General features: G+C 42.4%; 1 protein-coding gene across 6 annotated transcripts in view; it reads left to right on the top strand.

The window, feature by feature from the left end:
- The window catches only part of RERE (arginine-glutamic acid dipeptide repeats), a 342,916-nt gene that overhangs the window by 35,071 nt on the left and 283,571 nt on the right, over positions 1-24,274 (top strand). For 3 of the 6 annotated variants that reach the window (XM_035120559.2, XM_035120558.2, XM_035120542.2), the window contains exon 1: positions 10,974-12,688. The exons of 2 other annotated variants lie outside the window; for them this stretch is intronic. The gene's annotated coding sequence lies outside the window, so the exon portion shown is untranslated. Of the gene's footprint in view, positions 1-10,973; positions 12,689-24,274 lie in introns of those variants that run through there. One more of the 6 variants, XM_060276214.1, reaches the window with a different exon arrangement.

Here is a 24,274-nt window from a genome sequence, read left to right as displayed (position 1 = left end):
ATTAATTCAAACTGACTAAAGGTGATTTCTCTGGGGAAGAGGTGCCTGCCCCAGCGAGGGATCCCTGCTGTTCCCCTCAACTGTCAATGCAACTGAAGCATTTGTTTACAACTGTGTTCTCCTTCCCCTAATCCCATTTCTCCAGAGCAGGCCACAATTGAAAGCTTGATTTGAAGAACTACACATTGAATCAGAATAAAATATTGATTCCTTCCCTATAATGGGAATTGAAGAGGCCTTGTTAAAGGAACAAAAGGCCTGGCATATTTATGTCTCAGGCAGCTGTCTAGAAAATAGGTTCATATCATTTTAAACATTTGCTTATGTAAAGAGAATGGCAGTTTCCCTTTCTTTCTGCCCCTAGTACTTAAAAAAAAGCCACTTACTTGCAGCTCATTCACGATACGATTCTTGACTGAACATACCTGGGTCTACTGAATGTGTATCAAAACATTTGCCATTAGTAATTTTCAAACTGGGTCATTAGTTGTTTTTTGTTTTGTTTTTTAAACCATTTATGTTCTGAAACCACTGGAACACACAATCACAATTTCTTAACTTTGTGTCTTTTCCTCTGCTGATAAAAAGTGAAGGTTGATGGTTTTGCTTATTTAAAGGGAATAGAAAATTGCAAGTGTATTGTGAATGCAAAATATTGGATCATAAAATTGGGCTGTGGGATGGAAGCTATGGATTATTTTACAGAACAAAATTTGCCTAGGACTGCAGCTTTATCTGCTAAACAGAAAGGGAACATCAGAGACAGAAATCATGTAGGGTGGGAATAAGAGAAAGGAACAAAGGTGTATGTAGCTGGTGAACTTTCAGAGTGAACAAGAAGGGGGATAAAGGGAGATGAGAAAAGGCTGTTCCACTTTTGCATGTTCTTGTCTTACGTATTTTGTGCATACTGTATGTAGAAATGAAACCAAAGCATCTTGCACCACCACTCTGTCACAAGGCAAGGGCAGCCATCCAAAGGTGCCAGAAACCAAATATAACTAATGAAATGAAATAAAATAAAATAAAATATGTGTATGTTGTATGTTCAGCTGTGTTCTTCAGGATGCTTAAGAATCTTTAAGTTTAAGCAATCCTTAAGCTTGGCAAAAGAGAGGATTAAAATATATATTTCTAAAAAATTGATTCACACACACACTGCCTCAAAATAGAATAGATGCTTCAGTAGTTTGTAGACAAGGGGTTGTATACAACATTAATCCTGCTCAGATCAGACCCACTGAAATTAATGGACCTGAGTTATGTCCATTGTTCAATGGTTCCACTCTGAGTAGAACTAGGTTTTGTTTTAAATGTACTGTTTTTGTGTGTTTAATTATTTTGTCTGTAAATCTCCTTGAGACAGTGGTTTAATGATGATGTTGGATGTTACCCATGACCTATTCGGTTTATTTTGCTGATAGGCATGTCAAACTTGTATTTTCTCTCTGCGTGTAAGGTATGCCAGTAGAAGTTCCGGTCTATCAAATGTGTGTGCGCATTGTAAGTATAGAGCAAGACAGAAAGATTATTTCTAAACAAACTGGCTGGGCTTTTTGTTTTGTTTTTGTAATTTCTTCCTACAAACTGACTTTAATTGTTTGCTTCGTGGTGATACGCTGGCATTAATAAAACATTGGTGGTAATTGGCTATGACAGATTGTCCATATTCCCTCTTCACTCCAGCATCTGTGGCCTTTGACGGTTATGGGAGGTGTCTACAGAAGCCAGCCCTCCTCAAGTAAGTCCCTGGAGTAATTGACTTTGACAGAAACTGGTTGCTGTAATACTGATCTATCAGCTTGCATGAACTGTGTAATGCCTGAAGGATTCAGTACCCATCAATACACCCTTAGCTTGCAGCATTTCTTCCAATACTCCTCTCCCTCTCTCCCTTCTCCCTTATTTCCCCCTGGTAATTTATTAAAAGAAATATTTGCGGCATTTGCTGGGTATTTGGTATACACTCGTTTTTGGTCTGTCACAGTAGATGAAAACACTGTGTTGGGATTTAGCATGTAATAGAAGTGTTTGTGAAGCCTCTCTTTTTTAAAGGAACGCTGAGAGAGATGGCGATGGGAGAGCTCCTCCAGGAATAGGTGCAAATCCTTTTCATTTAGTCTTTCTCTCTTTTTTTAATTACCCAAATGAACATAATCTACAGCATTTAAAAACTATCTGTGACATTTACATTGGGAGATCCTGTGTTTTATAAATTGTCCTCTCTAACAACCTGTGTTGGAGGTGTGGAAAGGAGGTTGGAACATTTATCCACATGTGGTGGAATTGTAGTGTAATTAAGGAATTTTGGGAAATGCTATATAAGGAATTAAAAAAAATGCTAAAATATTCCTTTAAGAAAAGTCCCGAAATGTTCCTCCTTGGAATGATGCCTGAGGACATACAAACAAATGATAGGTGTGTAATCAGCTATGCAACAGCAGCCGCCAGATTATTAGTCGCAAAAAATTGGAAAACCCCGGAAATCCCGAGCAAAGAAGATTGGCAAATAAAATTATTTAATTATTATAATTTAGCAAAACATTATGAAGAAACTAGAGGAAAGAATTCAGAAGATATAAAAAAAAATTGGGCACCCTTTTTTAACTATATTAAGGAAAAACTGGAAAAACCAAATATAATCTTAGACGTCTAACAACTCTGTTATGAACAATTCACTAAAGTGATATATAACTTTGTTAATACAGCATGTATATATTACTTACCTTTTTCAATTCAATGAATTTTGGTATGTTAAGACCTTATGGTACAAAAGGATAAGCTTGAAACAGGGGGAGAAATATGGGGGGAGGGATAAGGGCGGGGAGGGATAAGGGTGGGGAGGGAAAAAAGGGATAAAGAAGACTCAATAACGAAATGTGATATATGTTTTTATTGATTTTACTGGTTTGTATTGTTTTTCTTGATTTTTTTTGACATTAATAAAGTTTTTTTTTTAAAAAAAAACTATCTGTGACAATGTGTGGTAGGCTGTTTGGTAAAATGGTGCCTTTTGTTTTGAAGATAACAAGCTGTGTGATTTAAAGAGGGGAGGGAGGCAGTAAGGAAAGCACAGCATAGATCAGAAGTCATGAGAAGAAGTAGAGGTGATAACTGTAGGTAGGATATCCCATATCCTGGCTTAAACAATGTGATGCCCTTCTCATCTTGCTGAACATGGCCAGTGATGAGGAAGGATGGGAGCTGTCGTCTAGCAAGATTTGGAAGACATCACATTGGTTACCGTTGTAGCATATGCTGTACTGCTGTGGCTCAAGCACTTTACCTTCAGGGAATCTTTTCTATACTGTATCTACTTTAAGGAAATCCTGCATAGCTGCCAGAGGAGCTCTACCCATTGGATCTTGTTGAAGCTGCCTAATATAGAGTAAAGACTGTTTAGCCCTGCTGGATCAGGCCAAAGGCCCATTTCATCCAGCATCCTGTTGTCGCAGTGGCCGTCCGGCTGCTTCTGGGGAAGGCTGCCAGCAGAACCTGAGTGCAATAGCAATTCTCTCCACCTGTGATTCCCAGCATCTGGCATTCAGTGGCATACAGCCTTTGACAGTGGAGGCTGAACATAGTCATAGGGATTTCTTTCATCCAACCTATCTGGAAATTTCACTCTGGCATAAGGGGTTAACACTGCACTTACCTGGCTCATCTGACCCAGGGAGCTCTCCGGGAGAAACAGTTTTGATTATGTTTTGCTTAGAGCAGATGGGGTTGACCCCAGAAATGTTGTTGAACTAGCGCTGCCTTGTGTGTTGGCTGGTGTACTTCTGTAAGGTATATTGAACGTGCACCTCTCAAAACTATTAGAAAGTAATCATAAATGCCTAGTTCTCTGTGTCTGAAGATTATCTGATCTGGAAGAAGCTGCCTGCAGTTTCCCACTGCTCAAGGCAGGGAGGATATCAAACTGATCCAGATATAGTCGTCTTGTATTTCTGTAGCATCCCAGATGCATATTTTGGGAGATTGGTGTGGAGATTGCTTCATAACAAACCAATCCCTTGTATCTCTTTGAGGCAGTGTGTGGAAACTGTGATGTGCTAATAGTAACAGTGGCAGATGGTGCTGAGCTCCCAAGGGGGTGGCTCCTTTTGGGACCTCGCAGCATGCTGCCCCCCCCCCCGGCAAATGTGTTTGGACTTAAAACAAAAAACAAAAAACCAGTTAACACTAGAGAATGCAGTAGGCTCTTCTTGAACAGCTGTGAGGTTCATCGTTAAATGTTTGGGGGGAATATTTGAAAGAAATGTATTTTTAGTGGTGACTGTGGGGAAAGACGATGAATATTATGGCCACAATATGTTTTGTAGAGCATGCAGAATTATTTTAGGTTAATGAAGGCTTAAGATGATGATAAATTCTGGAAGGATTTAAGAACTAGAATATGGACAGGAGAAGAAAGTGCTAGTGTATCACAGCAGGCACTGCGCACATATGTGCCTTGGGCGGACTCTGATTTCATGTGGGCAAGCAAGGTGCTGGTACATGCTGATAAAAAATTCCCACAGCACTTCACCTCTGCTCCTGTTGAACTTCAGACAGAACGAGCAAGAGCCTGACGTGTGCCATAGTAATCTCGACTTGTGCTTTCTCTCCAAGATTTGACTTTTATTGCTTTGTTCCTTGCTGACAGCTTATGGTTTGTTTAGAGTTAGGAGACACAACAAGCCAGATTCTTCCATTGTTTTGTTTTGCAGTTTGATGGCAGCAGGAGCATGAGAGGGGCACCAAGGAAACTTGCACCAGACTGCTGCTTATTCTTATAACTATTAGCTGGCCCTGCACGCGTTGCTGTGCGTTAGTCTGTCAAATGGAGGGTAATAGGCCCCCTTCAGATCCCCCTGAGCCTCAGAGTCCCCCTGTTTTACAGGATCTTGTGGCGGAGGCGGGGCTTGTGGGTATGGAACGTTGTTGTGGCTAATCCCTGTGACTGCCCCCACGTGTTCCGATCCATGATCTATTCTGTTTGTCCCCCCCTCCGTGACCGGCATATCTCATGATGTTTTGAAGGATGGTATTTATTTTTGTCTTGTGGTTATTTGGTGGGGGATTTTCTGGGGGGGTAGTGGTGCTATTTTAAAGTAAAAACCCCTTGCCGTGCCCCCAAGTGCGTTGCTGTGGGTTATCCCCCCCCCGGCCTAGTGGGGGCCTGGCAGGGGCCTACATAAAACAAAGGTCGTGCTGCGCCCTGTAATCCATGCGCTTGTCCTCTCCCCCCCTCCGGGCCTAGTGGGGGCCTGGCGGCCTGGCAGGGGCCTACATAAAACAAAGGCCATGCTGCGGCCTGCGACCCGGGCACTCCCCCTCTCCCCTCCCCGGGCCTAGTGGGGACCTAGCAGCCTGGCAGGGGCCTAGGGGGTCTGATAATGGTCACCTTGGTGGTTTCAGTTGCTTGGTTGATGATGTCATCATTTGGTTTGTGGGTGTGGTGTAGATTTCACAGGAAGGGAGGGGGTGTACTGGGGGGGAATTCCACTTGAGGGCGCTGTTTTATTCTGTGGAAAAGAAGGTTTCTACCTGCCCAGGTGTGAAATTTGAGGGATTTTTTTTTCCTAACAATGCTCGGGGAGTGGCGTGGATCGTTTTGTCAAAATTTCAGGGCGATCGGTCAAGCGGTTACGGAGAAAAGTGGAACACGCACTTTCACTATTTTTACATTTATATATATATAGATGAACCATGATTTGCTTTATAGTTTAATATGGTTTAAACTGTGGTTTAATGTGATGTGTGAACCAAGCTAGATCACTGCGAACTAGCACAGTGTTGTGTTGGTCTAGAACAGGTCTGCAACGTTTTTCAGCCGTGGGCCGGTCCACCATCCCTCAGACCCTGTGGTGGGCCAGACTATACTGGTATTTTGAAAAAAAATTAATGAAAAATAATGAACGAATTCCTTTGCCTCACAAATAACCCAGAGATGCATTTTAAATAAAAGCACACATTCTACTCATGTAAAAACACGCTGATTCCCAGACCATCTGCGGGTCGGATTGAGAAGGCGATTGGGCCGCATCCGGCCCATGGACCTTAGGTTGCCTACCCCTGAAGAACTAGAGAGATTCAGGTTCAAATCCCTGCTTGGTCATAAAGTTGTTTAGATGTTGTTTTTTTGGCCAGGCATGCGTTTTTCAGCCAAACCCACCTCTCAGGATTGTTGTGTGGAAAAAAATGAGTGAGAGAAGAGAATCATGTGTGCAGCTTTGGAGGGAGGGTGGGATAATAAATATCACACCTCTGAGTAGGCCTGATAAGCACCTTGTTGCAGGATATTAGGGTGGTGATTCTGGGAACCAGTAAGTGAGAGTTAAGATTTTCACCTCCATTTCATTAATGACAGCAAAGGATTTTAGAGGTGGACTTCACACCATTGATTGAAACCTTTAAAACCTGATTTGTCTGCCTTGGCAGCATTAGGTGGTAAATCTTAATTTAAAAACACAGCAGCACTTAAGGTCACTCAGCTTCCTTTTTGTATTGCGGTATTGATCTTTTCTCCCCCCAGAACTGCAGAACGCTGAATATAGCATTTTGAAATTAACCAAGCAAAGCCATATGAATCAAAAATTGTATTACGAAATGTTATTCCAGGTTAATATTGAGGTAATTCCAGTGCCGTGGGTTCTGTAATGATCTTTTAAAATACAGGGGTAACACCTCGACTTGGCAATAATGAGCAAAGGAGTTCACTTTCCACCTGCAGATGTAGGGGCAGAGGGTGAACCACTCATCTTGGCAGTAAAAGTGCCTTTTAGCTCCCTCCCCCTTAAAAATGCCCAAACCAAGGAGTCCAAGTTGCATTTTTAAATAACAGATGCTGGGGAGCAGCAGCGGGCAGGGGACTCTGTGTTCTTGAGGGCTTCCCAGGAGAGGCATCCAGCCGGCTGTTGTGGGGGAGACAGGATGCTAGACTAGATAGGCCTTTGACCTGATCCAGCAGGATTCTTGTTATGTTTCTATGAATAATGTTGTGGGAAGGCTGTTGCCATCCTGCCCTGCAGGGGCATCCCTGAGCCATCTGATTGGCCACTGTGGGAAACAGGCCTTTGGTTCAATCCAGCAGGATGCTTCCTCTGTTCTTTATGCAGAATGCAGAACTGGCTGAAGGGGAGAGGGGATGACAGGTGCACAACATCTGGCTTTGTTCAAATGTAAGGTGAATGAGCAGGGCTGTTAGCCTTACTTTGGAGTCAAAGCTGTCCTTCTCCTCCTTGGCTGAATCATAAAGAGCTCTTAGGTATAGAGTAACTCAGCTTCAATATCTCATTTCTCTTCCACCCATCACCTTGTTTTTCTCTCGCTAACACTTTTGGAATCAGCTGAAGCAAAATTGAACCACTGATGGCATGTATGAGTAGGATAAGAGTAAAAAGACAGCTCCTAACATGCTGCCATGCTAAGGAGAGATCATACCTCAAGGGTAGAGCACACAATTTGTATGCAAAAGATCCCTGGTTCATCCCTGGTGTCTCCAGGTATGCTACAAGTGATGTAGGCCCTGAAGAGCTAATGGCAGTCATTCATTCATTCATTTTATTTCTCTGCCTCTTTTCCACAAAATAATCATGCTCAAAGGGACTTACAGCAAAGAAACAGCGATGCATTTGAAAGAAACACTGCAAAAACAATTTCATAGTGGCATTGCAAAATAATAATGTAGTTATAATTTCATAACATAGCAAAACAAAAAATTAAAACCACAGAAAACCACATTTCAACCCTGTAAATATAACAGGATTATTCATGCCAGAAAAAAAAAATAACAAGGGGGCTTCACAGTTTCACCTTAGTTCCAGAAACACCCATCCCATGGTGTTGCTCACAGTTCCTTTCATGCAACAGCTTTTTATAAGGTTTGCAAGGGCAAAAGAATGTAGTAGCTGGAAACATCCCTCCTATAATGTTGCTCCAGTGTAAATAATCCTAGGCTACATGGGCTGATAGTCCAATGTGTGCTATAAATGGCAGCTTCATATATATCTATAAGAGTAAGGTAAAATTGGAATCCAAGATGGCACCATGCTGTTAGGAGCAGGTTTGGTGCTTGGTCACAGGCACCAATCTGTGGGGAGATAGTAGACTCATTCCCCTCAACAGTGTAGTTCTTAGTTACTCCCTTTCACACCCATGGACAAAACTGCTGAACTAGGAGATACTGGTTGTGGAGACAGCAAAATCTGCCTTCCACTGCTGATAGTGGATGACCTGATCCTCACTGGCAGAGATCCCATGTGGTGCGTTCAGTGTGTGTCCGTATAAATACTGTAACTCATGTAGAGAAGCATTACACACTGTGAGGTTGTTGTAGTAGAGCAGTCCTGGAGTGGGGTAGCCTTCCTTGCCAATTTCTACCTTCATTTTGTTCTTGAAAAACTCAAGCAGGGATGGCTGGGGGCGGGGGGCAGGGGATGAGAATGAGAATGAGAATTAGCTCCACCTCTCATTGGCTCTCACTCTAATTATAATTTACTCTGGTTCCACCTACCTTTGTCCTCTATGCTTTCTACCCTAACAGTCCCATGATTGGGCAAAGGTCACCACTGGGCTGCTACAAAAGTACAGCCCCTCCTTCCGCATGCAGACATGCCATCTGACACACTGACTAGCAATTTCCTGGTGCTTAATAATTTGCACTTGGGTGCGCTGTGGCGTGGTCTTCCGGAAACATATGCCTCCCTACACTTTTAAGAAAAACGCCACACACACACAACAGCAGAAGCTCTTCTCTGCTTGTGACCACCAGCCCATGGAGGATTTGTGCGCAAGCTTTTCCTCTTTCTGGTGTTAATATTGGTTATTGTAAACTACCAGCAGAGGTCACAGTCTTTCTGATCCAATGTGAAAGCTACACAATCTTGTTAGAAGACGCTGCAGCTCAGGAAAGAGGATTACACAGTAATAGTACTTGATGAATCTCTCCCCTCCTTTTCATTCCCTATTACAGGAGGATGGCTTTAAAAAAAATCTATGTAAATAACACTGCGCACAGGGCAGGGCATATTGGCAAGTAATTTTACAGCAATATGGCTCCCGTGGCAGGTGTAGTTCTAAATAGTACTGCATCATGGTCAGCAAGCTGGATTTTACAGTGATTTAAAGGATTAATGTTGAAGGAATATCTGAAAATGTTACTGTGTCTCTCTAGATTTTTGGCACATGATACAAGGGTGAGAAATCCAGGTAGCAGAAAATATGATATAATGGAAAGTCACTGGTAACCTTCAGAGGTTGAATTTTAAAGAGGACAGATTGAAATTATTGGGCCTATGCTGGAGATCTGAGGCAGAGGAGCTGCCCATTCAGTAACGGACATTGCTTTGTGAAGATTGGCAAGAAAAGTGGGGAAGGGCAACTTCTGCAATTTCCACTTGCTTCTCTGGCAAGCCAGTTTCTGCCCATCTCAGCAAAATCCCACAGAGCCAGAAGGAGTTCTCAATTTAGACATGCATGTCGAGGTGAGTGAATGTTTTGACTTGAGATGGCGATAAAATGCTCGCAAAGACTGTTAGCATGACAAGGGTTCAACGGCTGTGACTGAGTAAGGAAAGTTGACATAAAAACAGGGAAGATGGACAGGCCTCAGCTGTGGGTGGCTTAGTTTCCTATGGAGCAGTGTGGTATAATATTTGATTTTTCATGACTTTGGTAAGATAAACTACCATGTAGTTAGCAGTTTTAGTTTACTGGTGTTCGATGTTGATCTTTAAATGGAAAGTCAGTTTAGAGATGTTCTTTGCATTGTAAAATCTGGGCTGCCTTGAACCTTTTTATGTTGCAGTGCTTCAGGTTTTTCTAGGCCTGGGAATTAAGAAACTGAACATCCTACTTCAGTGTTGCATGGCGTTTAACATCTAGCTGAAGAATAAACTTACTATGTTGGGATGAATACATCTATGGTTGCTCAAGGGTACATCCAAATAATATGTTAATCAAATCACACACACTAATCACATGGAAATTTATGCAGGCACACACATACCACAGCTTTTATGTATTTTTGTCTAAATATTTTTGGATGCATTCCAGGGCCAAGTACAGATGTAATGTTGCTAATATCCCAACCATGGATGGAAGATGAAAAAGTCTGTGGCATACTCTCTTCAGCACCTTCCTATGAGAACTTTCTCCTACCTCCTGTGCTCCACTTTAGCCAAGGTGTAATATTCACACTAACCAGGATTGCCCTGATAATTTGTGGTTCTGAAACTGGGGTTTGAAGTGGTTTCAAACATCATGAGGGCAACCCTGGTTAGTGTTAACCATGGCTAGTGACAATGCAAATGGCCTATAACTGTGCAAAGCATGGAAGGGATGGGATAAATTAAGCATGGAAGCATGCTTGCAGCATACACCTGTCCTTCTATAAATATAGTTTGGAGCATGCAAGCCACAATAGTGATTCATTTTCATGTACATGAGCTGCAAGGCCGGCAACTGAAGCTTGCTGTTTTTACAGATAATCAAGATCAGGCATCCCCAAACTTCGGCCCTCCAGATGTTTTGGACTACAATTCCCATTATCCCTGACCATTGGTCCTGTTAGCTAGGGATCATGGGAGTTGTAGGCCAAAACATCTGGAGGGCTGCAGTTTGGGGATGCCTGATCAAGATGAAGATGGGTAAAGGGATTGAATGGGACTCGTTTTCTACTCTGAACACTGGGAGTGTTCACTTGTCTGCTTACAGTCCGTGTAGATGGTACTGAGCTATGTGGACCAATGGACTGACTCTGTACGAGGCAGCTTCCTATGTTCCTGTGTGTGCCCTAGTAGGCTGTACTACTTTATGTGCTTAGAACACCTTCCCAAAATAAAGAAGGGGAATATGTTTTTAAAAGTATGGTTAACAAGACAATAAATCATTTGAATATGGCTATTAGAATGTAACTGTATTGAGCAAATTCCTTGCTATAAGTTACTTTTTGTGTACAGTTAAAAAAAGTAACTTCTAGCAAGGAATTTGCTCAACACTGTTATATTCTAATAGTCATATTCAGGTGATTTATTGTCACTGGAACCCCGAGTTTGAATTACAGCCTTAGTGTAAGCGCCTTTTGAAAGGCACCTTCGGTAATTACCTCTGCAGATTGAGTAATGTCCAAAAACCTGCTTTAAAAGTGCTAATAGCTGATTGAAGAAGCCAAAATTCGCTCCAGGCACTGAAAACTGATATCAACACATGTGGAGTTGGTTTGTCTTTTTTGGTTTGGCTCCGTTTCCTTCTTCCCATTTGGAAGCTTTTTAATATATTATTTTCACTAGGTGAAAAAAATGAGGGATGCATTTTGCCTGGAACATAACTATAGTGGCTTGCATTTTTGTTTTAAAGGCCTTTTTCAATAAGCTGCCAAAGGGCACTGTAAACATCAGTCCATACTACATTGCTAGCAAATATTTCTGGCTTTCATGAAATGACTGGAAGGAGACTCTAGAGGGTGCTACAAAGCAACATCTATGGCAGCCCTGCTCTTCTGCTTCCTTCACAGAGGTTCCTGCATTCCAGTGCTTAAAGGTGGTGGAAGTTTGATGTACATTCCTTCTTCCGACCACAAGGCAGCTTAAAAAAAAACACCCCAAAAAACCCCCAGCCCTGAGTGAATGCCATTGGGTTTGGCTTGGAGACCGGTTCCGGGCCATATGTCTTAATTATTAAGCTCTAGGGGATTCCGCAGCAAGGCTTTGAAAAATATTGTGGCTCTAAAAGCACAGCACTGGAATTTTTCTTGCTGGCTTAAATCACTTTAAATACTGAAAGGGCTTTTTCATGCATTTGTGGAACATGATGAAGATACCGTAGTAGATGGACTTGGGAGTGGGGGGTGAGCTAGTGGTGATGTGTAGAATGACTCTGCATGGTTTTCTCCCCCTCCTAGGTGGTAAATATGGTATATCACCCGCCAAGAGCAACTCCTTCAATTTTAACTCCCCCCCCCCCACTTTGTTCTGGTGCCTAGCAATAAAACATCTCTACCCGACAGAAAATTCTGTGCTTCGTAGACACTGTGAAGAACGTGTTCCTTTTTCTAAATGCCCAAGTCATATTTTTAGACTAGTGTCTTTTCTTTCTGGTCCTATTTATATAAGCCTGCTTTATATAGACTTTTGTCCTTGGGTAATATATATAAACATTAACTGTCCGTGCCAGATGCAATTCCTGTTTTAGAGACATGACAGACACATCTGTTTACAGTGGCTCAGTGTCTTTCATCTTTTCTTCAAGGCTGCTGGTCCTGGGTGGGTTAAGAGGTTCACCGCTAAATGGCTGTAGCTTGCGAGCATGAGCAAGATGTGGCCTGTGATGGCTTAAATTTAGAACCTCGAGACTTATGAGCGTCTTGAGACTGAAGGGTACACATGAAGCCATTCCCCACCGCAGCCTTTTCTACTAATCTCCTACCCCTTCTCTCTTTACCTCCCCCTCCCCCCCCATGAGCTCTCCATCCTTTATGATGCTTCCTTATACTGAGGCAGACGACTGGTCCTCCGAGTCAAGTGCTGTTTACTCTTACAGGCAGCAGATCTATCTGAGGTCTCAGAGAGAAAACTCCCTCCCCCCTCCACCAGACCTGCTACTTGAGATATATGGGACTGAACCTGGGACCTTCTGCAATGCAAAGTAGGTGCTTGAACACTGGGCTATGGTCCCCCTCCAGCTGAGTAGAGGCAGCCTTCAGGTAAGCAACCAGTTACATACCAGGTGTACACTGTATCCTGCCAAACGGCCCTACCTCTCAATCACTTGCTACAGGCACCTGTCTCTCTGCTTTTGCAAATACAGAGGAAGCTGGTAGGGGGCAGGCCATTTGGACACAAATGGTTGTGGATGTTCTTTCCTCGCTGCAACAGCCTCATCTTCCTGCCCCAACTCTCCATTTTCTTCTGTGTAACTCCTCCTTCTTTTACACCCTGTTGAAGAGGCAGAAAACTGGGCAGAAACTTCTGCTAATTATGCTGCATATACCTGGAGGATGCTCACAAACCTTGTCCTTGTATTCTTTCCTCTTGCTGGGAAAGGGAATATTTAGTGCTCCTAGTCCCCAAGGTGACTTAAAATTTCTTGATGCTAAGGCACCTAGGCACCCGGAATTTTTCTAGTCCCAGAGCCCTTTTGGTTTTTTAACGATTGGTTTTGCTGCAGTGAAAATTGCTCACCTTTTCCATCAAGCAAAAGTCATGGTTTTTCTAAAAGGCATGCTTGCCACTTTCTTTCTTTTTAATATTCACTGACAATGTAAAATAAGTGATTATTTTTTTACTGCCAGTTTAAGACTGATCTTGGGAATGGTAATTGTTTCAACTGGAGAGAAGATTAAAACTCTTCTCCCCTGTCAGATATTAAACATGGCGAAACTTGCTTTGGGCTATGAAATAAAACCTTTTGATTTGCAGCAAAACTTGGTGGAAAGCTGTCAGACAAGAACTGTGTAGATTTGTTGGCATAAAAGCCCCATTTTACTACCGGTATATTTTTTAGAAGGGGGTGTGGAGTGTGTGGAAGCCTGCTAGGCCATTTCAGCTTGAGACATGTATTTTTGAGAAGCTTGGTCCCATTGTGCGGGGGTTAGCATGGAGCAAAATGATGGTAATTCAGAGCCAGAAAAGAGTCTGTTTCTAATTCTGAATCCTTTTGAAAGCACTGTAGCCTTTTATCAACGGTGCTAACAAGAGCAGAACTGTCTATGATTCTGTACTTGGCACATTCCTCCTACTCTTCTTGCTCCCCCACCCACCCAGTCTCTCTTCTCAGTTCTTTAAAATGCAGAAACATGTCTGTATATAGGTGGCGTATTTGGTTTTGCGTGCTTATCGTGTTCTCGGAACGCTGACTATTCGACTCAACAATGTGGGTAGCAGCTTAATTTGAAAAGCTGCTTTTTCTTGTTGGTGGGGGGTCCTTTCCCTCCACCCCCCTCTCCAGATCCTGGCTGTGGCAAAAAATCAATGTGCAGATTGCGGTCTGCACTAATAGGAATCAAGTTCTTCAAGGCATGAAAATGGGTTAATCAGCAGTGAACCATTTGAAAGGCCATTTCGAAACAAAGCTTTGTTCGTAGGAGCAAACCATTGAGGTAAATATTGCAAGTAAATGTGCGGGAATGAAAACAGGATGGATCTTGCATATTGCAAACTTGAGTGTTCTATCAGCTGCAGAGTTATTATCTATTGCTCTGATTCACAAGTGGAAATACATGCCAGAGCCCCTGGAATCCTGAGCTGCGTAAATAAACCCTGAAAGTTTTAGAGGCCCATGAAAACTGGAAGCAGCCTTTAGTCAGACATAGGTGGAATCTACACACATATAAAAAACGCTGTGAAAATGCATTAAATAATTTTTTAAAAATATATATACATATATATATAGACTTTGCCATAGCTCACCGTTGCCATCTAGTGGCACATTTGTATATTGCACTTTACAACACAGTTTAAACATTTTATTTGCAGCTGTATAGCTGAGTCGCTATGCATCCCAATAGAGTCTACTTTGACTGGTAGCAGCACTCAAAGGTTTTTTCTCAGCCCCTCATCCAATGTAGCAGCCATTACTGCTTCCTGTGGGAGCGAGTTCCATAGTTGAACTATGAGCTGCATGAAGAAGTACTTTGATTTATCTGTCCGGACTCGTTCAACATTCTGCTTCATTAGATTTCCATGAGTTCTATAGTATTATTAGAGAGGAAGAAAAACTTCTTTATCCACTTGTTCCATCTCGTGCATAATTTTATAAACGTCTAGCACGTCTCTCTGCTTGCTTGTCTTTTTTCTAAACTAAAAAGTCTCAAAAGCTGCATTTTTTCCTCATGCAGGAGTTGCTCTATCGGATCCCCTCGGTCATTTTAGTTGCCTTTTTCTGAACCTATCAACCTTGTCACGATGAGCTTGTAATATGTGTAACTGGCCCCTTCTCATCAAAACCCCAGACTGTTTTATTCTTCTTTGCTCTTGGGGCAGCTCCAGTTTATACCACTTTTCTGTGGAAGTGAAAACTCTCAAGAGATGCTTCCTTACATCTGAACATAGAGTTCCAATGACAGCAGCAGGTGGGTGTTGGTCTCTTTCTCCACCCCCCTTTCCCCTCCCTGCTTCCTTTCTGCCAAAAATAACCACATATTTTAGACCTTGTAACTACATAAATCCAGATAGGAACCTTGAATGAGCCCTCAAAAGCTCAGAGGGTGGGGTGGGAAATGGAACAATCATTGCTGCTGACAGAACAGATGTTCTGTTCTCTCTCGCTCTCTTTCTGAATTGCATACAGCTAGGATCTTGTTCCTTAACTGTTCTTATCAACTAACGTTTTACAATCAAAGGAGGAGACTGATTGTAGTTTAGCTAGCTTCCTAGGGTTGCTACTGCCTCTTCTCAATTTTTTATCCCCTCCCCTCCTTGCTTTCTCCTTCCTTGATTGACTTGTCATTCACTGCTGGGGGCTTCTGTGGAATCTTGTGGCCCCTTGACCACCAGTGGTCACACGTGTGTCTGCATTAAATATTCAGACTGATTTTTAATTGTATTTTAATTGTTTCTTTTATTTCTTGTATTGTGTTATATTGTTTCATAATTTGAATTCCATGGGGCAGAGCACCTGGAGCTTGCAGTTAAAAGGACAGGTCACACATGTTTGCCTCATGCAGCAAAAGCAACCAAGAGGATTTGTGGCCTGTTAAAGACTAGCAAATCTGTCACGGTGTCGGCTTTCGTGGGCTATATAGTCCGCTTCAACAGATGTATCAGAACAGGTGATGGATGCCCTGGGCTCCTTCAGGAAGAAGGACAGGATATAATTTGAAGAATTAATGAAATCAAATCAGGACCTTTCTTTGCCAGAAACCCCAAAGAACCACCACCACTAAGTGCAGAAAATGCTGAGTTAGGTGGGCAAGTAGCCCTATCTGGTAAAAGCCAGTTTCCTGTGTTCCTAATTTGTTTAATCCTCCTCCTCATAAAACCCAATCTGGGCTGGTGGCCATCACCTCTCCTTGTGGTAATGAATTCTGGAAGTTGATTTTACACCATGTGAAGATGTGCTCTCCCCCGCCTTCTTGGAAGTTAACCCCAGGTGGTGTGATGAAACCCTGGGTTAAAACATAGGTGAAATGGGTACTCTAATGTGTGGTTTCTGCAGCTGTGTCATGATACCTTTTATTAAGGAGGCTGAAATAGTTTGAGTGCATAACCTTTTTAGAAATGTGTACTCACATCTTAATACGCCACATTTGGCACATGCAGTTCTTGCCAGCTTAGGAGAGGCTGATTTTTGTTTCCCAGGGAAGCTGCCTTCCTGCCAAGCTTTAATTTAGGTCTCCTTAATGGATTATTAATGAACTTGTGAAGCGTACGTGAATACTTATTGACAAAACACTAGCATTAAAATTCAACAGTTTGTCTGTCAATACCCTAATCAAGGACAAGGCGGTTGTACTGAGGTGATACTGAGAAATACAACTGTTACCCAACCTAACTAACTCCTTGAAGCCTTATTTACAATAGCTTGGAATGTTATCTCTGAATCTTTTGTAAGGCAGAGGTGCCATTTTCTTGTGGAACAAAAGTGTTGGAATGACAGTTTAGTGGAATTGCCTGTTTGTGTTGCAAGTCCTATTTTTATAACCATTTTGGCTAAATGAAACCTCCTTGTCCAGAGGCAGTATACCTCTGAGCACCCAAGTTCTGGGGACAAATAACAAGAGAAGAGGCATAACATGTCCAATAGCCTCCCTGACAGAGCTAGCAGAGGCCATCTCTGGTATGGTGTTGGAGAATCCAAGGACACTAGTCCTGGGCAGACTTCAATATCTATGCTGATGCCACTTTATCTGGGCCAGCTCAGGACTTCACGGCTGCCATGACAGCTATGGGGCTGTCACAATATGTTGTGCACTGACAATTACTGCAGATCATGTTCTAGATCTGGCTTTTGCTAGAGGGGACTGGGAAGGATCCAGGAGAGAGAGAGAGAAAGAGTGCGCGCGCATGCTTCACTCCCTGGTGAGGTTTGGGTTGGCTGCAACTGACTCCTCCATGCAGGTCAGTCCACTTCCAGAAGTAGATGGAACTGAATTGGTGTTTGGAAGCAATGATGGGCTGGATGGGACTAATAAACTGAGGCTGAATTATGATAAAATAAGGACTTTGGAGGTGGAACATAGCCATTGTGGCTAGTAGCTTTCTTCTCCATGAATTTGTCCAATCCTCTTTGAAAGCCATCCAAAGTCTTCATGCCCTGAGTTGCTTGGTGGCATCTAGCTCACCACAGTTGGAGAAGAGGATGCTGGACTAGATGGGCCTTTGGTCTAATCCTCTTATGTTCTCAGGTTAAACTAAGGCTCCATATTGTTTTTCTTTGACTGGTTACAGGGGTCAGCAAACTTTTTCAGAAGGGGGCCGGTCCACTGTCCCTCATACCTTGTGTGGGGCCGGACTATATTTTGGAGGGGGGGGGAATGAACGAATTCCTATGCCCCACAAATAACCCAGAGATGCATTTTAAATAAAAGCACACATTCTACTCATGTAAAAACACGGCTATTCCTGGATCGTCCATGGGCCAGATTTAGAAGGCAGTTGGGCCAGATTCGGCCCCTGGGCCTTAGTTTGCCTAATAATTCTCTCAAGTGTGGTTTAGGATTGAACCACATGGTCGGAGGTAGCCACTAGGTGTCAGAGGAACAAACTACCAATCACTTGATCCAGTTGGTGTAAAGCAGTCTGAGACAAACCAGATGTCCTTAGCTAGTGAGTGGAACTGCTTTGTATTGTCCTGGTAAAGATGGCACACTTCATTCCCCCTTCCACCCCCAAATGGTTCTCATATGGATATATAACTTGGTTCACTCCTTGCTGTGCTTCAGTGCTGCTGTTGTTCTGGCAGAAATATGTCACCATCTGTAGATATTCACTTGCTTTTTACTTCTCTCCCGCCCCATTCCAATTTCTTTTTGTTTGGAATTCCATGTCGAATGTTTAAATATTTTCGTAATAAGCGGGTGTTTGTTCTTCAGTAAATGTCCCTTTTGATAGTCACATGTGTTTCAGTTTGGGCTTTATCGTCTGTAATCAGTTGCTTTCATCGGGGGAAAATGTTTTCTTTGGAACTTGTTTCAAAAAGCAGTGTCAGTGCTTCATGCATCTTCCTCTGATGGGGGATTTATTGAAAAATCCAATTTTGTGTTATGATCCACAGGCTTTCGTTCTGCAGAATGCTTTTTAATAAAATTAAAAAATATTTTCTCTGTTGTTACGCAAACCTTCCGTTCAACTTTTGTTGGGGTGAGTTTGACTGTGTTCCCTTATCTGAATTCTGTGTTGGATATTGGTAGCTTGTTTTTTGATTGTGTGGCTGAAAATGCACACTATAAAAGCACACAAAGCTGACTTATATACCGAACCGTTTGCTTCACATAGCCCAGTAACTTATTACTCTGATTGGCAATGTCACTCCAAAACCTGAGGAAGAGACCTTGTGATCAACTTGCTTCCCAAGATCCTTTAAACTGGAAATAATGGAAATTGAGCCTAAGAGCTTGTACATGCAATACATAGAATCATAGACTTGTAGAGTTGGAAGGGACCTCAAGGGTCATCTAGTCCAACCCCCTGCAATACAGGAATCTCCACTAAAGCATCTATGACAGATGGCCACCCAACCTCTGCTTAAGAACCTCCAATGAAGAAGAGTCCATCACATTCCAAGAGAGTTCATTTCGCTGTCAAACAGTTCTTACTGTCAGAAAGTTCTTTCTGATGTTTAATTGCAATCTCCTTTCTTGTTATGTGAATTCATTGGTTTGGGTTCTACCCTCCGGAGCAGGAGAAAACAAGCTTGATCCAACCTCCATGTGACAGACAGCCTTTTTGTAAATTGTGGTGCCCAGAAGTGGACATGGTTATTCAGGTTTGGCCTCACCAAGGCAGAACTATCATTTCTCTTGATTTGGATACTGTGATTCTGTTGATGCAACTTAGAATAGCATTAGCTTTCTGTGCTGCTGCATCACATTGTTGACTCATTTTAATCCTGTTGTCTACTAAGACTCCTAGATCCTTTTCACATGTGCTACTGGAAAGCCAAGTGTGCAGCTAGTTCTTCTGAGCTGAGCTGTGGACTTTCTTAAAGTATTACCACAGGCCTCTTCATGGGGTTGGTCTCTTCTGAGGTTTTCTCTTTCTCCTACCCAGCCTTTTGCTGCTGTTCTGAAGCAGTGTAGCCTTAGCTCATGACATCGGAGCAGTTTATTCTACCTTTACATCAAGAATTCATGAAGAATTGGCAGTTGGCAATAGATGCCTTCTTTTCCCCCATCCGTGAGCTAATGCTCTTTTGTTGTCAGGTTGCTAACTCTTGTGGTACTAAGGCCTTTTAGTTGTGCTGACAGCACTATAGTGACATGCAGCAAGCATTAGTCAACAACTTTTCAAGGAAGGGGAAAATATTAATGTGTTCCAATCAGGGTTCAAAATTAGCAAGGTGCCAGGTGCATTTTGCACCCAAAGATTCTCCATTTGCGAGGACCTCAAAAAGTCTGGGTGCCATTTTTTGCACCTAACTGACGCTCAAGGATTACTGAAGTGTATGTGCTTTAAAGCCTCAAAGTATATGTTAAGCATAGACAATATGTAAATGAGTTTAACAATAAAGAGTAGAGTGTTTTGAAAACTGAAGTATGGTACCAATATTTTTATTGTAAACACCAAATTAAACATGTATTAACAATTTCTGATAAAAATGTGATCATAAGAATGTGTCTCTTATATGAATTGCGTATTAGTTCATGCTTATCAAAATAATAAATAAAAAATGTTGCCAACTCCCCCCCCCCCAAATGGCGACTAGGCATTCTGTTTTGGTGCCCCACCACCCATGTCCTGGGAGCCATTTGGCTCCTAGCTTTTCTATCCCAGTTTCTAATACTGATTCCAATTGAAAGATGGTGTGAGTTCTAAAGCCAGGTTACCAATTGCAGGCCAGCTATGCACACAAATTGTATAAATCCATCCCCACTGTACTGCTGTCAGATACCGGAATTTGTCTAGCTATGAAGGAAGGATTTTGCCTCCTAAGTAGCAGATTTGCAGTGCTCTCTTCTGCCATATCTTAATGCATAGCTTCCCTTCACTCTCAATGAGAAGAGAGAAATAAACAGAAGATCAGAGATTCCTTTGATGCCAAACTCTCATTCTGAAAAGATTTGAAGGAAAGTGTCTGGGGAACTGTAATGCAGTGTTTTCCAAAATGTGAAGCTTTATTTACACAAATTGTGCCAGCTACATTACTCATGAGAACATTTGAGGCAGACTTGGTCCAAAGCATTATGATTTTACTAAAAAAATAATAATGTTGTGTCAGTGCCTTACTTTAACTATCTTGCAGTTATTAAGACATTATTTCTGTAAATGGACTAATTTTTAAAGAATGGTTTTGACTTATGGTACTCTGCTTGTCACCTCCTACCCCCAACAGCCCACCTACTTGAGCTCCCTAAGATAGCTCTGCTGGACCCCCCCCCCCCAATGTAGTCATGTGTTATCCCTGGAATGGGAGAGAGGAAGTAGATATGCATGTAGCTTAACTCTTCCCTTTATTTGATTTTGGGGTGGGGAAATGATGTCATAGCATAACATGTGGTGCACCAATCTGTACTTGGTAAGGACTGGGCCCGGGTTGACGGGTTACTCCGTGTGTGTCTGTGAAGTCATGCATTGAAGATACATTTGCTCTTGACTTCCTGTGCAAGAAAATAACGGGCTAGAATCTGAGGGCTTGCTGAGTGCAGGGCAGAAAATTCTTGTATGAGTAGAAGATTTGTCCTTGCAGTGAGATTAAGGGAACACTACTGCAAAGATGATGTTTGAGTTGCTCTTTAGGAGTTTAGTGTCTATATGTTTGTCTTGTTTTATTAATTTGGAATATTTATATCCTGCCTTTTCCGCCCGACAAGAGGCTCCAAAGTGTCTGATAGTGACCCACCTGTCAGGTAATGGTTTGGCTTAGTGCAAAATGTGTGGGGATGGGGTAAGCATCTTCTCATCTGGACAGGGGGGCGGCAGCTGGCTTGTGTCATTGACTCTTGAATCTGTGGCAAACTGGAACCAGTTTATGATCTGGCATAAGCAGACTTCTGCATTAAGTATGTGGTAGACACAGCAGACACAAAATAGGTATGGGGGGTCATACCTGTGTGGTTGTTCAACCAACCACTTGGAAGTTAAATGTGGTGGGTGGGTATTTCATTAATGTGTACAAAGAATGGTATGGCATGCTGTTTCTGTTCCCAACAACCTTGTGCGTGGGTTGCTATTCCTCCTTTTACCAACAAGTACAGTAACAAGTAACACGTGGGTGGCGCTGTGGTCTAAACCACTGAGCCTAGGGCTTGCCGATCGGAAGGTCGGCGGTTTGAATCCCCGCGACGGGGTGAGCTCCTGTTGTTTGGTCCCAGCTCCTGCCCACCTAGCAGTTTGAAAGCACGTCAAAGTGCAAGTAGATAAATAGGTACTGCTCCAAGCGGGAAGGTAAAAGGCATTTCCGTGTGCTGCTCTGGTTCGCCAGAAGCGGCTTTGTCATGCTGGCCACATGACCCGGAAGCTGTCTGTGGACAAATGCCGGCTGCCTCAGTCTATAGAGCGAGATGAGCGTGCAACCCCAGAGTCGTCCGTGACTGGACCTAACGGTCAGGGGTACCTTTACCTTTAACATACCCCAAACCATTGTGACTGAGCCAATAATTGGAACTTTTGAGCCTCCTTGGTGTACATTCCTGGTGGTTGTTTTGTGTTCCTTGGCAAAACAAAAACATTTTCAGTTTTACATAGCTTTGTTTGGGTCTGAGTTATCTTATTATTATTATTGATAACTTTTAAAAGTTGGGTGACCGGATATAAATACACAGATCTGATCTGTGTTTTTGTTGTATTTTATTTTATAATGTCTAAATTGTTTTTACTTTATTGTATTTATAATTGAGAACATGGGAAGCTGCCTTTATGCCAGGCCAGACTATCCACCCATTCTTTCCTGTATTGTTTTCTACCTAATCCTTTCGCCTGGAGATGCTGGGGATTAAACCTGGGGCCTGCAAGCAAAGCAGATGTGGTGTACCACTGAGTTGTGATCTCTCCTCCAAATTTGGTTGCTCTGGGACCTGTTTTTGATGCAGAGAGGGTGCCTCTCCCCACCATCTCGCCTTGTCTGTCTTGGAAGGCATCATTTCAGCTTTTGGCAGCCATGGCTTCAAATTAGCAGTGTCTCTTGCATGGCTGCCGTTGATCAATAAATGTGTGCAGGTGGGCTATACCACTTCTGCACACACTCACTCCTTTGCACTCTCACACTTTGAGATTGGACTGGCCATCTGTTACCATAGTCTGTGTTTAGTGTATTCCAAGCAGGCCAGAGAGAGAGGGGGAAATGTATGACTTCTTTCCAATCATTGAGCTCAACTGAAATGAGCATTTGATTAGTTCCATCCCCAGGTATACATTTGAAATACAGGGTGGCATTTCTCTCCCCCTCATAGATTCCATGTGTGAGTGCCACCACCTTTTGGCTGTCTGTTTCCCTTTGGACTTGTATCTGTAACTGCTCTGTAGCTTTGTGCTTCTGGTCTGTTAATTTTTTTCATCATTATACTGCAGACTTCCTGTTCTTTTCTTTCTTTTTTCTTTGTTAAACATAAAAAAAAAGTTTATCAGGCCCTCTTGAGGGAAAGACTAATATAGCTACGGTCGCTTCCTGTGGTTATTGTCACTTTCCTTTTAAAAGGCCGCTTGATTCCCCCCCCCCAAAAAAGAAAAAAATAAATCTCTTGAACATAAAAATGATTAGCGCACTAAAAATGTGAAGAACTGTTTTTCTACCTTTTTGCTGTGTGCCTCCCATAAAATATGATAAATCCATAGCAAAAGTTTTCTTTCCTAGGGATATCATCTGTTTTGTGCAGTCTGTTTTGCGCAGGATGTCAAGAAAATCTCTTCTCCCCCCACCTCCCACATCCCTGTGCTCCCCAGTTAAAAGAATCTGCCCTATTCTGGAGAGATTGTAAAGGAAGCATTTGGTAGTCATTTCCGCTAGCTCTTTTGTGAGAATAAGCATGCTTTACATTATAATAGTTTAAACATACCGCAGGCTGTTGATAGAGGTATCATATTTTCCATTCACAAGCGTTTAACGTATGCTTAAGAGCATAGTGGAGAGGGCAGAGTGGTTTTTATTGTTTAAAATTGGCTTGATTTAGACCATTGCAAAAGCCTGTTGTGCATGTGAGGGAAAGAATCTGCTTTAGGTCTTCTGACCTCTCTGTTTTAAACTCACTCGCACTGTGTAAGATTTTAACTAATGGCAGCTTTTTTGGATGGCCTTTTATGTTAGCTGTAGAAGGATGGATCCATGGAAGAAAGAGTTCATCTTTTTCAGTAGCTGGTGTTTTATTTAGGCTAGCTAAAAGAACAGCCAGCCTAAATAAAGCACTGGGTTAAACTACCTTCCATTGTAGTTTACACAAGCATTTATTAACAATTTTGCCTTGACAAATGTTTGTGTCTAAATGTTTTCATTTGTCTGCAAGGTTCAGAACACACTAGTTCTGTTTGAAGGTCTTGGTGCCATTTTTTGAAATTAAGTGACTTGAACACTCCAGCTCTTTACATTTGTGTTTTGTTAAGTTTACCTTAAATAAAATTGTGTTTAGGGAGTTGCTGAGCGAATCTGTGTATGCACATCTCATTGGTATCAGTATATATGGCTGACATGAAGCTTTTTGTCTCATATTTGACACTGCTATTTGCCCTTCTCTTCCAATGTGAAAAAACTCGTCTACTTCTTTAACTCGAAGCAATTTTTATTTGCCACAGGTGACAAGGAAAGGGGCTATTTCTGATCTTGGGTTATCTTACCAGACTGTTAGATAACAGGTCCACTACTTTCTTCCAAGTCTTGACCAAATCTCTCTCTCTCTCTCTCTCTCTCTCTCTCTCTCTCTCTCTCTCTCTCTCTCTCTCTCTCACACACACACACACACACACACACACACACCCCACACACACCCCACACACACAGAGAGAGGCTCAGATCATGCCATTTTTGAGCTCCTCTGTTTTTGTTTTCCAAATGCTCAGCATTCATTCTCAGCTGTAGCTTAACATTGTGCCCTCCAGGTGTTATGAAATACAACTCACGTCATTCCTGACTGTTGACTGTGCTGCTTGGAGCTGATGAGGTTTGTAGTCCTTAGCATCTGGAACATTTCAGGCTAGCCACCGCT

Source organism: Zootoca vivipara, chromosome 6 (genome assembly GCF_963506605.1).
Source record: "Zootoca vivipara chromosome 6, rZooViv1.1, whole genome shotgun sequence".
Classification (NCBI taxonomy): Eukaryota; Metazoa; Chordata; class Lepidosauria; order Squamata; family Lacertidae; genus Zootoca; species Zootoca vivipara.
The sequence above is the reverse complement of the archived record's forward strand: the minus strand, read 5'-3'. Positions and strand labels throughout refer to the sequence as shown.